At 40.0% G+C, this 9,525-nt stretch overlaps 1 protein-coding gene across 7 annotated transcripts in view; it reads right to left on the reverse strand.

Moving 5' to 3' along the window:
• Positions 1-9,525, reverse strand: part of RXFP1 (relaxin/insulin-like family peptide receptor 1) — a 127,239-nt gene that overhangs the window by 99,981 nt on the left and 17,733 nt on the right. Inside the window, exon 2 of one of the 7 annotated variants that reach the window (XM_011959710.1) lies at positions 4,070-4,760. The exons of the other annotated variants lie outside the window; for them this stretch is intronic. The gene's annotated coding sequence lies outside the window, so the exon portion shown is untranslated. The remainder of the gene's footprint in view (positions 1-4,069; positions 4,761-9,525) is intronic. 7 annotated transcript variants of the gene reach the window in all.

Genomic DNA, 9,525 nt, shown 5'->3' on the forward strand with positions numbered 1-9,525 from the left:
GTTTCACCATGTTAGCCAGGATGGTCTCGATCTCCTGACCTTCGGCCTCCCAAAGTGCTGGGATTACAGGCTTGAGCCACCGCGCCCGGCCAATAAGTTGTTTAAGGCATATCATTAAGTTACAGAAAGTATGTTGAAGAATAATCTATACAGTTTGCTCTTATTTGTATAAGATAAAAGACATATATGCTCATGTTTATAAACTTACGGTATGTTAACACAAAACTGCCAACAGTGGTAGTCTTTGGGAAGTGGACCAAAAATGGCAGAAGAAAGTGGGGATTTTACCTTTCAGTTTATATACTTAGGAAAAATTTGACTTGTTTTTAAAAAGTGAGTATTCCTTTAATAATTAAAAAAATCTCTGATGCTATTTACAGATAATTCAAGAGTGTAAAAGTATGATTTCTTAGCGATAGATAAAAAATCATTGAATTGTAATATTAGTTTTCTCAGGATATTTTGTAACAAGGTGGGACTAAGCTAGTTGTTCTTAATTGGGGATGATTTTGGATCCAGGGAACATTTGGCACTGTTTGGAGACATTTTTGATTGTCACAACTTGGGGGTTGCTACTGGCCTCTAGTAGGTAGAGTCCAAGGATGCTGCTAAGCATTCCTCAATGTACAGGGCAGTTCCCACAAAGATTTATCTGTCTGAAAATGTCAACAGTGCCCAGGATGAAAAATCCCGAACGAAGCATTGGTGAATAATCAGTGGGAAACCATTCAGTGCCATTTTTGGGGCTTAGAAAGCGATATCCCAAAGTATGGCACTTTAGCATGCTGAGTACTTTGAACTGGAGGACATTGGAAGGGGCTCAGAAGTAAAGTCTCTCTCTGACCTTCTCCTGCCTATTCCCCTTCCTCTTCCAAGGCAGGCCATAGAAACTAGAATCCCTTTCCCCCCAAATCAACCATAAAATCTAGAAATACGACTCCAACCTTCCCCTGCCTTTCTGTGTAAAAGGTAGCCATAAAGAAATCCTCTGACTTAACTTGTCTGAAAGTAGATAATAAGACCTTCCAGAAGATGGCCTACCTTGTACCTGCACAAATCCTCAAAATGCATCTCTCCATGGGTCACCCTCCTGTCTCTGCTTCCTTGTTGTTGTTATGGATGAGCTGCCTTTGCCTCTGTCCCATATCAGTCCTTCACCTGAGCTTCCAGTTCCATCCCCTCTCTCCTACTCAGGACACATTTTAGCAACTCTCTCTTTCTCTCTTAAGCATCATCAATGTTTACCTCTTTCCTGGCTTATTCCCTGAAAACATGCTGTTGTGTATCCCTTCTTAAAACAGGACAAAACAAAACAAAAAATATTTTCTTGATTCAATGATCTGTGCCACTTATATATTGCCATTTCTTATCTCTCCTTTTTAGCAAAACTTGTCAAAAAATTTCCATACTGGTGTCTCTGATATTATTATTTTTTAAGAGAAAGGATCTTGCTCTATTGTCCAGGCTGAAGTGCAGTGACATGATCAGAGCTCACTGTAGCCTCAAATCCCTGAACTCAGGTGATCCTCCCACCCCAGCTTCCCAAGTAGCCAGGACTTCAGGAGCATTCCACCACTCCTGGCTATTTTTTAATTTTTATTTTTGTAGAGACAGAGTCTTGCTATGTTGCCTAGGCTGGTCTCAAACTCCTGGGGTCAAGCAATCCTCCTGCCTCAGCCTCCCAATGTGCTGGGGATACAGATGTGAGCCATAGCACCTAGCCATCTTATATAATTTTTGTGTTTAGCTTTACTTTTGAAGTTTTGGAAATCTGTTGAACATAACATTAACCTTTAGTTGTAAACTGGGGTTCCCATGCTGAACGATGCAGTGATACCGTTAGGGCCCTTTGAGGGCATTTTTGTCCTATCAATTTTATCACAGACTCTTGCCAACTTTTTATAGTTTTCATCACAATTTTCTACCAGCTGTCACTTCTACTATCATTAATTTGTCTGCCTCTGTAGTCTCATTATTCTAATTCCCATTTCTACTTTGTAACTTGAAACTGCTGTGGCCAAAAACACAGCTACTTGGACATGTTAGATTTCTACGTGAAAGTGAGCAAATAAGCTCTGAATGAGGGCCTAAACAAGACGGGATGTTTTCCCTTTCTTTAATGCCTAGGTTTTGAAATATCAAAGTTTTCGAGGGTCTAGGATAAGTAATTCTCAGATGAGTAAGATGTTGTCATAATCACGAGTTCACATTCAGTAAGCATTTATTGAATAAATGTATCTATTTCCCAATACATAAAGTGTCTGAGGTTTCATATTTATACATTTCTAGCCATGAATTTTGTACTTATACATTTCTAGCATCTGTCTCAAACTATGACACAACCCTTTTCTTGACTATCCAGCTATTACATTTTATTCCTACTTACTGGTGTGATAACAGTCAGTTTTATTGACTTATGCTGGTAGTGCAGCCAAGAAATAAAAATCCTAAATTAAGGGCAGTTGTATTTCTTCTTAACAGCATTTCCATTTCACACCTTATTTCCATTCCTACTGCCTCAACTGTGATTCTAATCTGTATTAGCTCATGTCTAGATAACACATTTTTAATAACTTCCTTTGTGACACTTTAGCCTTTTTGTCAAAGTGTCCCCAACTGGTCTCAGCATACTTTTCTGTTTTTTCAAGTGTGTCTTTATTTTTTAAAATTTTCTTTATATTTATTTATTTATGTAACAAGGTCTCATTCTGTCACCCAGGCTGGAGTAACCAGTGGCGTGATCTTGGCTCACTGCAGCCTCGACCTCCTGGGCTCAAGCGATCCTCCTATCTCAGTCTCCTGAGTAGCTGGGATTACAGGCACATGCTACCACACCTGACTAAATTTTTATATTTTTTGTAGAGACAGGGTTTCACTATGTTGCCCAGGCTGGTCTTAAACTCCTGGGATCAAGTGATCCATTCACCTCGGCCTCCCAAAGTGCTGGGATTATAGGCATGAGCCACAGTACCCGGCCTATATTTATTTATTTTTAATTGAGAAATAAAAGTTGTACATATATACGGTGTACAATGTGGTGTTTTGATATATGTATACACTGTGAAATGATTAAATCAAACCAATTAACGTATTCATCATTGTACTTGCTTATCATTTTTTTGTGGTGAGACCATTTAAAATCTACCCTCTGAGCAATTTTCAAGTGTATAACACATTATTACTAACTATAGTCACCATGCTGTACGACAGATCTCTGGGAATTATTTTTTAATTCTTACTTGTTTCAGTCACTTGCTTCGTCCTTCTCTTTGTTGCACCTGTGCAACAAAGAGAAGTGTAAGAAATCACATTTTTTGGCCAACATCTCTCCATTTTCCCCCAGACCTTGGTACTCACCATTCGACTCTCTACTTGTATGAGTTTGGCTACTTCACATTCTACATATAAGCAGGATCTTGCAGTATTTGTCTCTCTGTGCCTGACTTATTTCACATAGCAGAATGTCCTCTAGGTTCATCCATGTTGTCACAAATGACAGTTTCTTTCTTTTAAAAGGCTGAGTAATATTCCATTATGTATATATACCACATTTTCATTATCCATCATCTGTTGATGGACACTTAGGTCCACAGCCTAGTTTTAAAACTGAATAGTCCGTTATGTTGACTCCTTTCACTTTGGTCAGTAGTTGTTTTTTTTTTTTTTCTTCATATTTTTGAGCATTTAATATGTTTTAGGCACCAGGCTATGCACTTTGCATGCTTTGTTTCACTTTATCTTCATAAAACTCCATTAAATAAGTTCTAATATTATCATGATTTTATAGTTTAGGAAGCTAAAGCATAGAGGAATAAATTGCTTGGAGATCATGGAACCAGTAAGTGGTGGAAATGGGATTCAGATGCAGATCCGTCTGATTCCAGAACACATGTTCTTAACCAATGGGCCTCTACTAATTCCCCATATAGACTTGCTTATGAACCCTGAAAGGTTATTGATACTTCTACCTCCCTTTTTTGGACTTATGGTAGTGTTCCTGAATATCTTCTTTTTCACCTATTTAGATCTTACCCTTTAAGATCAAGGTCAATTATAGCTTCTAACTTACTTCCTCTATGACCATGTCCATTCTGGGTGGGCTGTTCCTCTTTTGAAATCCTTCAGTGCAAGGATGAAATGCTGTCTCATCAGAGTATTTTCTGTTCGTGTGGCTCAGGGCATTCCAAGTTATTGTCCCACAAGGTCAGAAACAGACATTATGTATGTAAATAGACATATTTCTCAACAGAGATATTGGAAATGGCAGCTTTACAAACTCAGACTCGTGGTTCATTTGGAACAATGATTTCCAATGAAGACAATGGTTCTAGATTCTCCTTCATTTATATTTATGAAGTAAATTAAAACAATAAAAAGATGGTTCTCTTGTTAGTTTTTCTCTTTATTGACATTTCTAGAAATAAACAGCTGAACTGATCCAACCTCATGGGAATCTTTATATTTAAATGCCCAAGGTAGGGACAAAATGGACCAAACAGGGCGGAATGCAAAAATATGCACCAAGAATCCTCAGAGGCAGATACTACTATATTGGTATTCAGTAGAGTTTTGCTTTATTCTTGGATGTGCCATTAAATTGATGGGCAAATTTGGCACGCCACTCTGTCTTACTGGATTTTAGGTCTTCTTCTGTGTCAAAGGAAGGGGCAGTACCAGCTGTTGTAATATTATTTGATTCTAGGTGGGAGATGGAGTGTTAATAAAAAATAGTTTGAAATTTCATTCTTCAGGAGGAAATACTAGGGAAAGAGGACAAATGAAGAAAAACTGAGAAAAAATATGAAATGGAATGGACAAGTAGGGAATAAATAAATATAAATACGACTGGGAGGGCTCAGGGAAACTGTTAGTGGCCTACCGATTCTCCATTTCCCATTTTCCTGTTAACACAACCCCTATCTTGTTTGTAGGGACACTGTGTTCTGCACATTAGATGAGGTGACTGCCCCAAGCAATAAAGTGACTCCTGTTTCTGGCTTTCCCTGTTTTCTTGGCAGCGAGGTGGGACTGTGTGACCCAATTCTGACCATGAGACCTAAAAACTAGAAATCTTGGGAAATTTTTGGAGAAGCCATTGCTTTCCTGATAATGGGGGGAAGATTCTGCTTTACATCACTCTTCCCCTTCTTCCTGCTTTGAACATGAACTTGATGTCTGGAGCAACAGTAGCCATCTTTCCATCTATTAGGAGTCAATGTAACATAAAAACCAGTGCCTGAAGAATGGAGGAATGGGAAAGGTAGGAAGAACCTAGGAGCCTCAGGGCATAGCTGAGTAGCTGCTGCAATGCCAGCAAGCACTTACTTCTGTGGTGTGTGTGTGTGTGTGTGTGTGTGTGTTAAACTTTTATTTTAGGTTCAGGGGTACATGTTCAGGTTTGTTATATAAGTAAACTCATGTCATGGGGTTTTGTTTTCAGATTATTTTGTCACCCGGTTACTAAACCTAGTACCCAATAGTTACTTTTTCTGCTCCTCTCCCTCCTCCCACCCTCCACCCTCAAGTAGGCCCCACCCAGTGTCTGTAGTTCCCCTCTTTGTGTCCATATGGACTTTGTTTATGTGAAAAAAAAATTCTTAAATTCTTATTTGTTTAAGTCACTGTTGGCTTGGTCCTTCTCTTTGTTGCACCTATGATGCATTTCTAACTGATACAGAAGGACTGATGAAAATAGCAATACAGACTCTCTACTATGGAAAGAAGCAAAAGAACTGAAATTAAGTAAAGGAACCCTGCAATGATTGCCAAAAGCTGAAGGCGAGGTGTGGGGTTTAGGGTTATGGCTTTCGAAATGACTTGGAAAGTTAGTCAGGATAGATAAATGTGATGTTTTTGTTTGAAGACTGGCTGACAACAATTAGAGGAACAAGTGAGATACAAAAGTAGGAAGTCCTGTGAGTCATAATTTTAAAGAAAAATTGATGCAAATCTAAGGAGACACTTTAACGGGAGACCAGTCCCTGAACATAACATGTAGCTTTCTTTCCTTGCTGTATTTTTACGGTAAGTTTTATAACAGTCTTGGGTTTGCAAAAGGCCTACTTTAGGTATATACAAGTATGCTTGCATCAGACACACCCGAATTGAAGAATATTCTATGGAACAACTTGTCCATATTCTTCAATTCTCACAATGTCATTGTTTCCTGATTAAAGGAGATTATACAGCTGTGGCCACTGAATGCAATGTGTGATCCTGGACTGGAGCCTGGATTAGAAAAGCATCATTCTGGGCCTGGTGCCGTGACTCTCGCCTGTAATCCCAGCACTTTGGGAGGCAAAGGCAGGCAAATCATGAGGTCAGGAGTTCGAGACCAGCCTGGTCAATGTGGTGAAACCCCATCTCTCCAAAAAAAAAAAAAAAATAGCCATGGTGGTGCCTGCCTGTAGTCCCAGCCTAGTTACTCGGGAAGCTGAGGCAGAAGAATCGCTTGAACCCAGGAGGTGGAGATTGCGGTGAGCCGAGATCGCGCCACTGCACTCCAGCCTGGGTGACACAGTGAGATTCCATCTCAAAAAACAGAAACAAAAAAGAAAAGCATCATTCCCCCCGCCACCCCTCATAAAGGATGTAATTGAGACGATTGCTGAAATACAGACTTCAGTTAAATAATATTATTTTTCAATGTAATTGTATTTAGTAATTTTGTGGGGGCTAAGAGACTGTAACTCTTTGGAGATACATGCTGAAGTGCTTAGTGAAGGTTCGTAATGTCTGCCACTGAGTCTCAAATGACTCAGCAAGAAAAAATACGTATGTATGTTTGGTGAGGAAGATAAAGTAAATGGGGAAAGTGTTAACTATGAGTGAATCCAGGTGAAAGGTGTATGGATGTTCATTGTACTACTTTTGTAATATTTGTGTATGTTTGACAATTTTCAAAATAAAATGTTTTTTTTTTTTTTTTTGACACAGAGTCTGGCTCTGTCGCCCAGGCTGGAGTGCTGTGGCCGGATCTCAGCTCACTGCAAGCTCCACCTCCCGGGTTCATGCCATTCTCCTGCCTCAGCCTCCCGAGTAGCTGGGACTATAGGCGCTGCCGCCTCGCCCGGCTAGTTTTTTGTATTTTTAGTAGAGACGGGGTTTCACCGTGTGAGCCAGGATGGTCTTGATCTCCTGACCTCGTGATCCGCCCGTCTCGGCCTCCCAAAGTGCTGGGATTACAGGCTTGAGCCACCGAATAAAATGTTTTTAAAAAATAAGTTTAGGAAATATTTTTATCTTTTAGACTTGGAGCTGAAAGGGTTTCCAAGTTTTGAAATTTCCACTATTTTTTGAATACGTGACACCCCCCTCTACCTAGAATTTGGGTGTATACTCACACAGTTTTTGAGTAAATATGAAATTACCCTGGACACTGTGTGTGTGTGTGTGTGTGTGTGTGTGTGTGTGTGTGTGTGTGTGAAGCTCTCTGAGAATTCTGGGTATAAGTCACAAAGACTTATAATTGCCAGTAATATTATTTATGAGATATTTAATTCCACTTGTCCTGTGTGTTCGTAACTTGGAATCTGTGATCGTTCTTCCATCTTTAACCAAGAGGACAATTTCAAAGGCATTTAGAGACTCTGAGAGTTTGACAAGGTTTTTCTGGACATGATGCATAGTGGGGATCTAACCTTTTGTGGGAAAACAACAAAAAGCATGACTCTGAATGCCATCAAGGGCAGTCCAGGGCAGTGACTGTTGGCTGACTGCTGTCTACAGACTACAGAAAAGTGGCCACTGCTTCTTTTTTTTTAGGATTGCTGTGGTGGCTATTATATTGTTAATGACATCTACTTGCCGGTGAGTTTAATTTTAATGCTTTTCCATACAACTACTTATTATTCAGCAAAATCAAAGAGGCTGATTTAAATTTGAATAGTGTGTTTTCCTGCTTTTGCCTTTTTTTTGGAATTGCCACAACCTCAGACAACAGCAATCCCTAATGTGTGCTCCCCACACCTGTATGGCGTGTTTACGGCACAGGCTAAAGTGTGGCTGCTGCAGGGCAGGGAGGGTCCTTCTTAGACATTCCCAGAGGTACTGTTGTGGGCTTTGTACAGGCTTCTTAAACTTCAGTTTCTCCTTCTGGAACAGGAGAATTACTAATGTCAGAGGCATTGGGGTGGGTAAAATAAGGTGGAGACCTAGTGGGCTGCATTCCCAGGAGGTTAAGCATTCTTAGTCACAGGATGAGATGGGAGGTTGGTACCAGATACAGGTCATAAAGACGTTGCTAACAAAACAGGTTGCGGTAACCTGCAAATCCAAAGTGGTGACAAGACTGACCTCTGGCTTCTCACTGCTCATTATATGCTAATTATAATGTATTAGATTGCTAAAGGACACTCCTACCAGTACCATGACAGTTTACAGATGCCATGGCAATGTCAGTTACCCTATATGGTCCCAAAAGGGGAAAACCCCTCAGTTTTGAGAAATGCCTGCCCCATTTCCAGAAAACTCATGAGTAATCCACCCTTTGTCTAGCATAGAATCAAGAAATAAGTATCAGCTGCTGAGCAGCCCATGCCTCCGCTCTGCCTATGGAGTAGCCATTCTTTCTTCCTTTACTTTCTTAATAAACCTGCTTTCACTTTATGGACTCACCCCAAATTCTTTCTTGTGTGAGATGCAGGAACCCTATCTTGGGGTCTAGATTGGGACCCCTTTCTGTTAACAGTAACTACCCCCTGCCAGGTTGTTTGGTATGATTAGATAAAATTAATGGATGTGCAAAATCTCCTCACTGTTACCTTTCACAGAAGTCTCAGTACTAGGTGACAATTTCCCGTTTTTTCTAAACTCATTGCTCTTAACTTCCAGGTTAAGGTATTTCCAGATATTTCATTCCACTCCACCTGTGTGTTTATGACTTTAAATCTATGGGTTTTTTTTTTTTCCATCTTTAGCCAAAAGGACAATTTCAAAGGCATTTAGAGGCTGTTAGAGTCTGAGACAAGGTTTTACTGGACACGGTTAGTTCTATTGTAACTAATGACTGTACTAAAAATATACTTCCTAGATTCCACACCATCCAATCAATCATCAATCCATGAAATTATAAGCACCATGGGCCAAATACTATCTGAAATGCTAAGCAGCACATGTTGTCTAATTTGATGCTAAGACCCGCTCTGATATCAAGTAGATATTACATATGCCTTTTTTCTTTTATTATAAATGTATATCAGGAACTAGTTAATACTTTCATTTTTTGTAGAGCACCCTCATCTCCAAACCCTTCCAGTTAGTCTTTTAATGAACAGAGCAAGTAGTTTGTGTTGCCAACTGCCTAACTTCCTCTTTCTGTCCATGATGCCATCTCAATTTAATGCCTCCCATGATGGGAGATGGTTGCTAATTCAGGTCACTGGGTGAAGTAGTGAGGAAAGACTCATTTTCTCCCTCTTCCATCATACTTTCTTAATGCTGTTGCCACGTGGGCATGCTTTGACTGGCCCCTGCTCACCTGCCCATCTGTACTCACCTCGTTAGAACAATACATGGGTTGGATGC

This window comes from Colobus angolensis, unplaced genomic scaffold, assembly GCF_000951035.1.
Source record: "Colobus angolensis palliatus isolate OR3802 unplaced genomic scaffold, Cang.pa_1.0 Scaffold5, whole genome shotgun sequence".
Classification (NCBI taxonomy): domain Eukaryota; kingdom Metazoa; phylum Chordata; class Mammalia; order Primates; family Cercopithecidae; genus Colobus; species Colobus angolensis.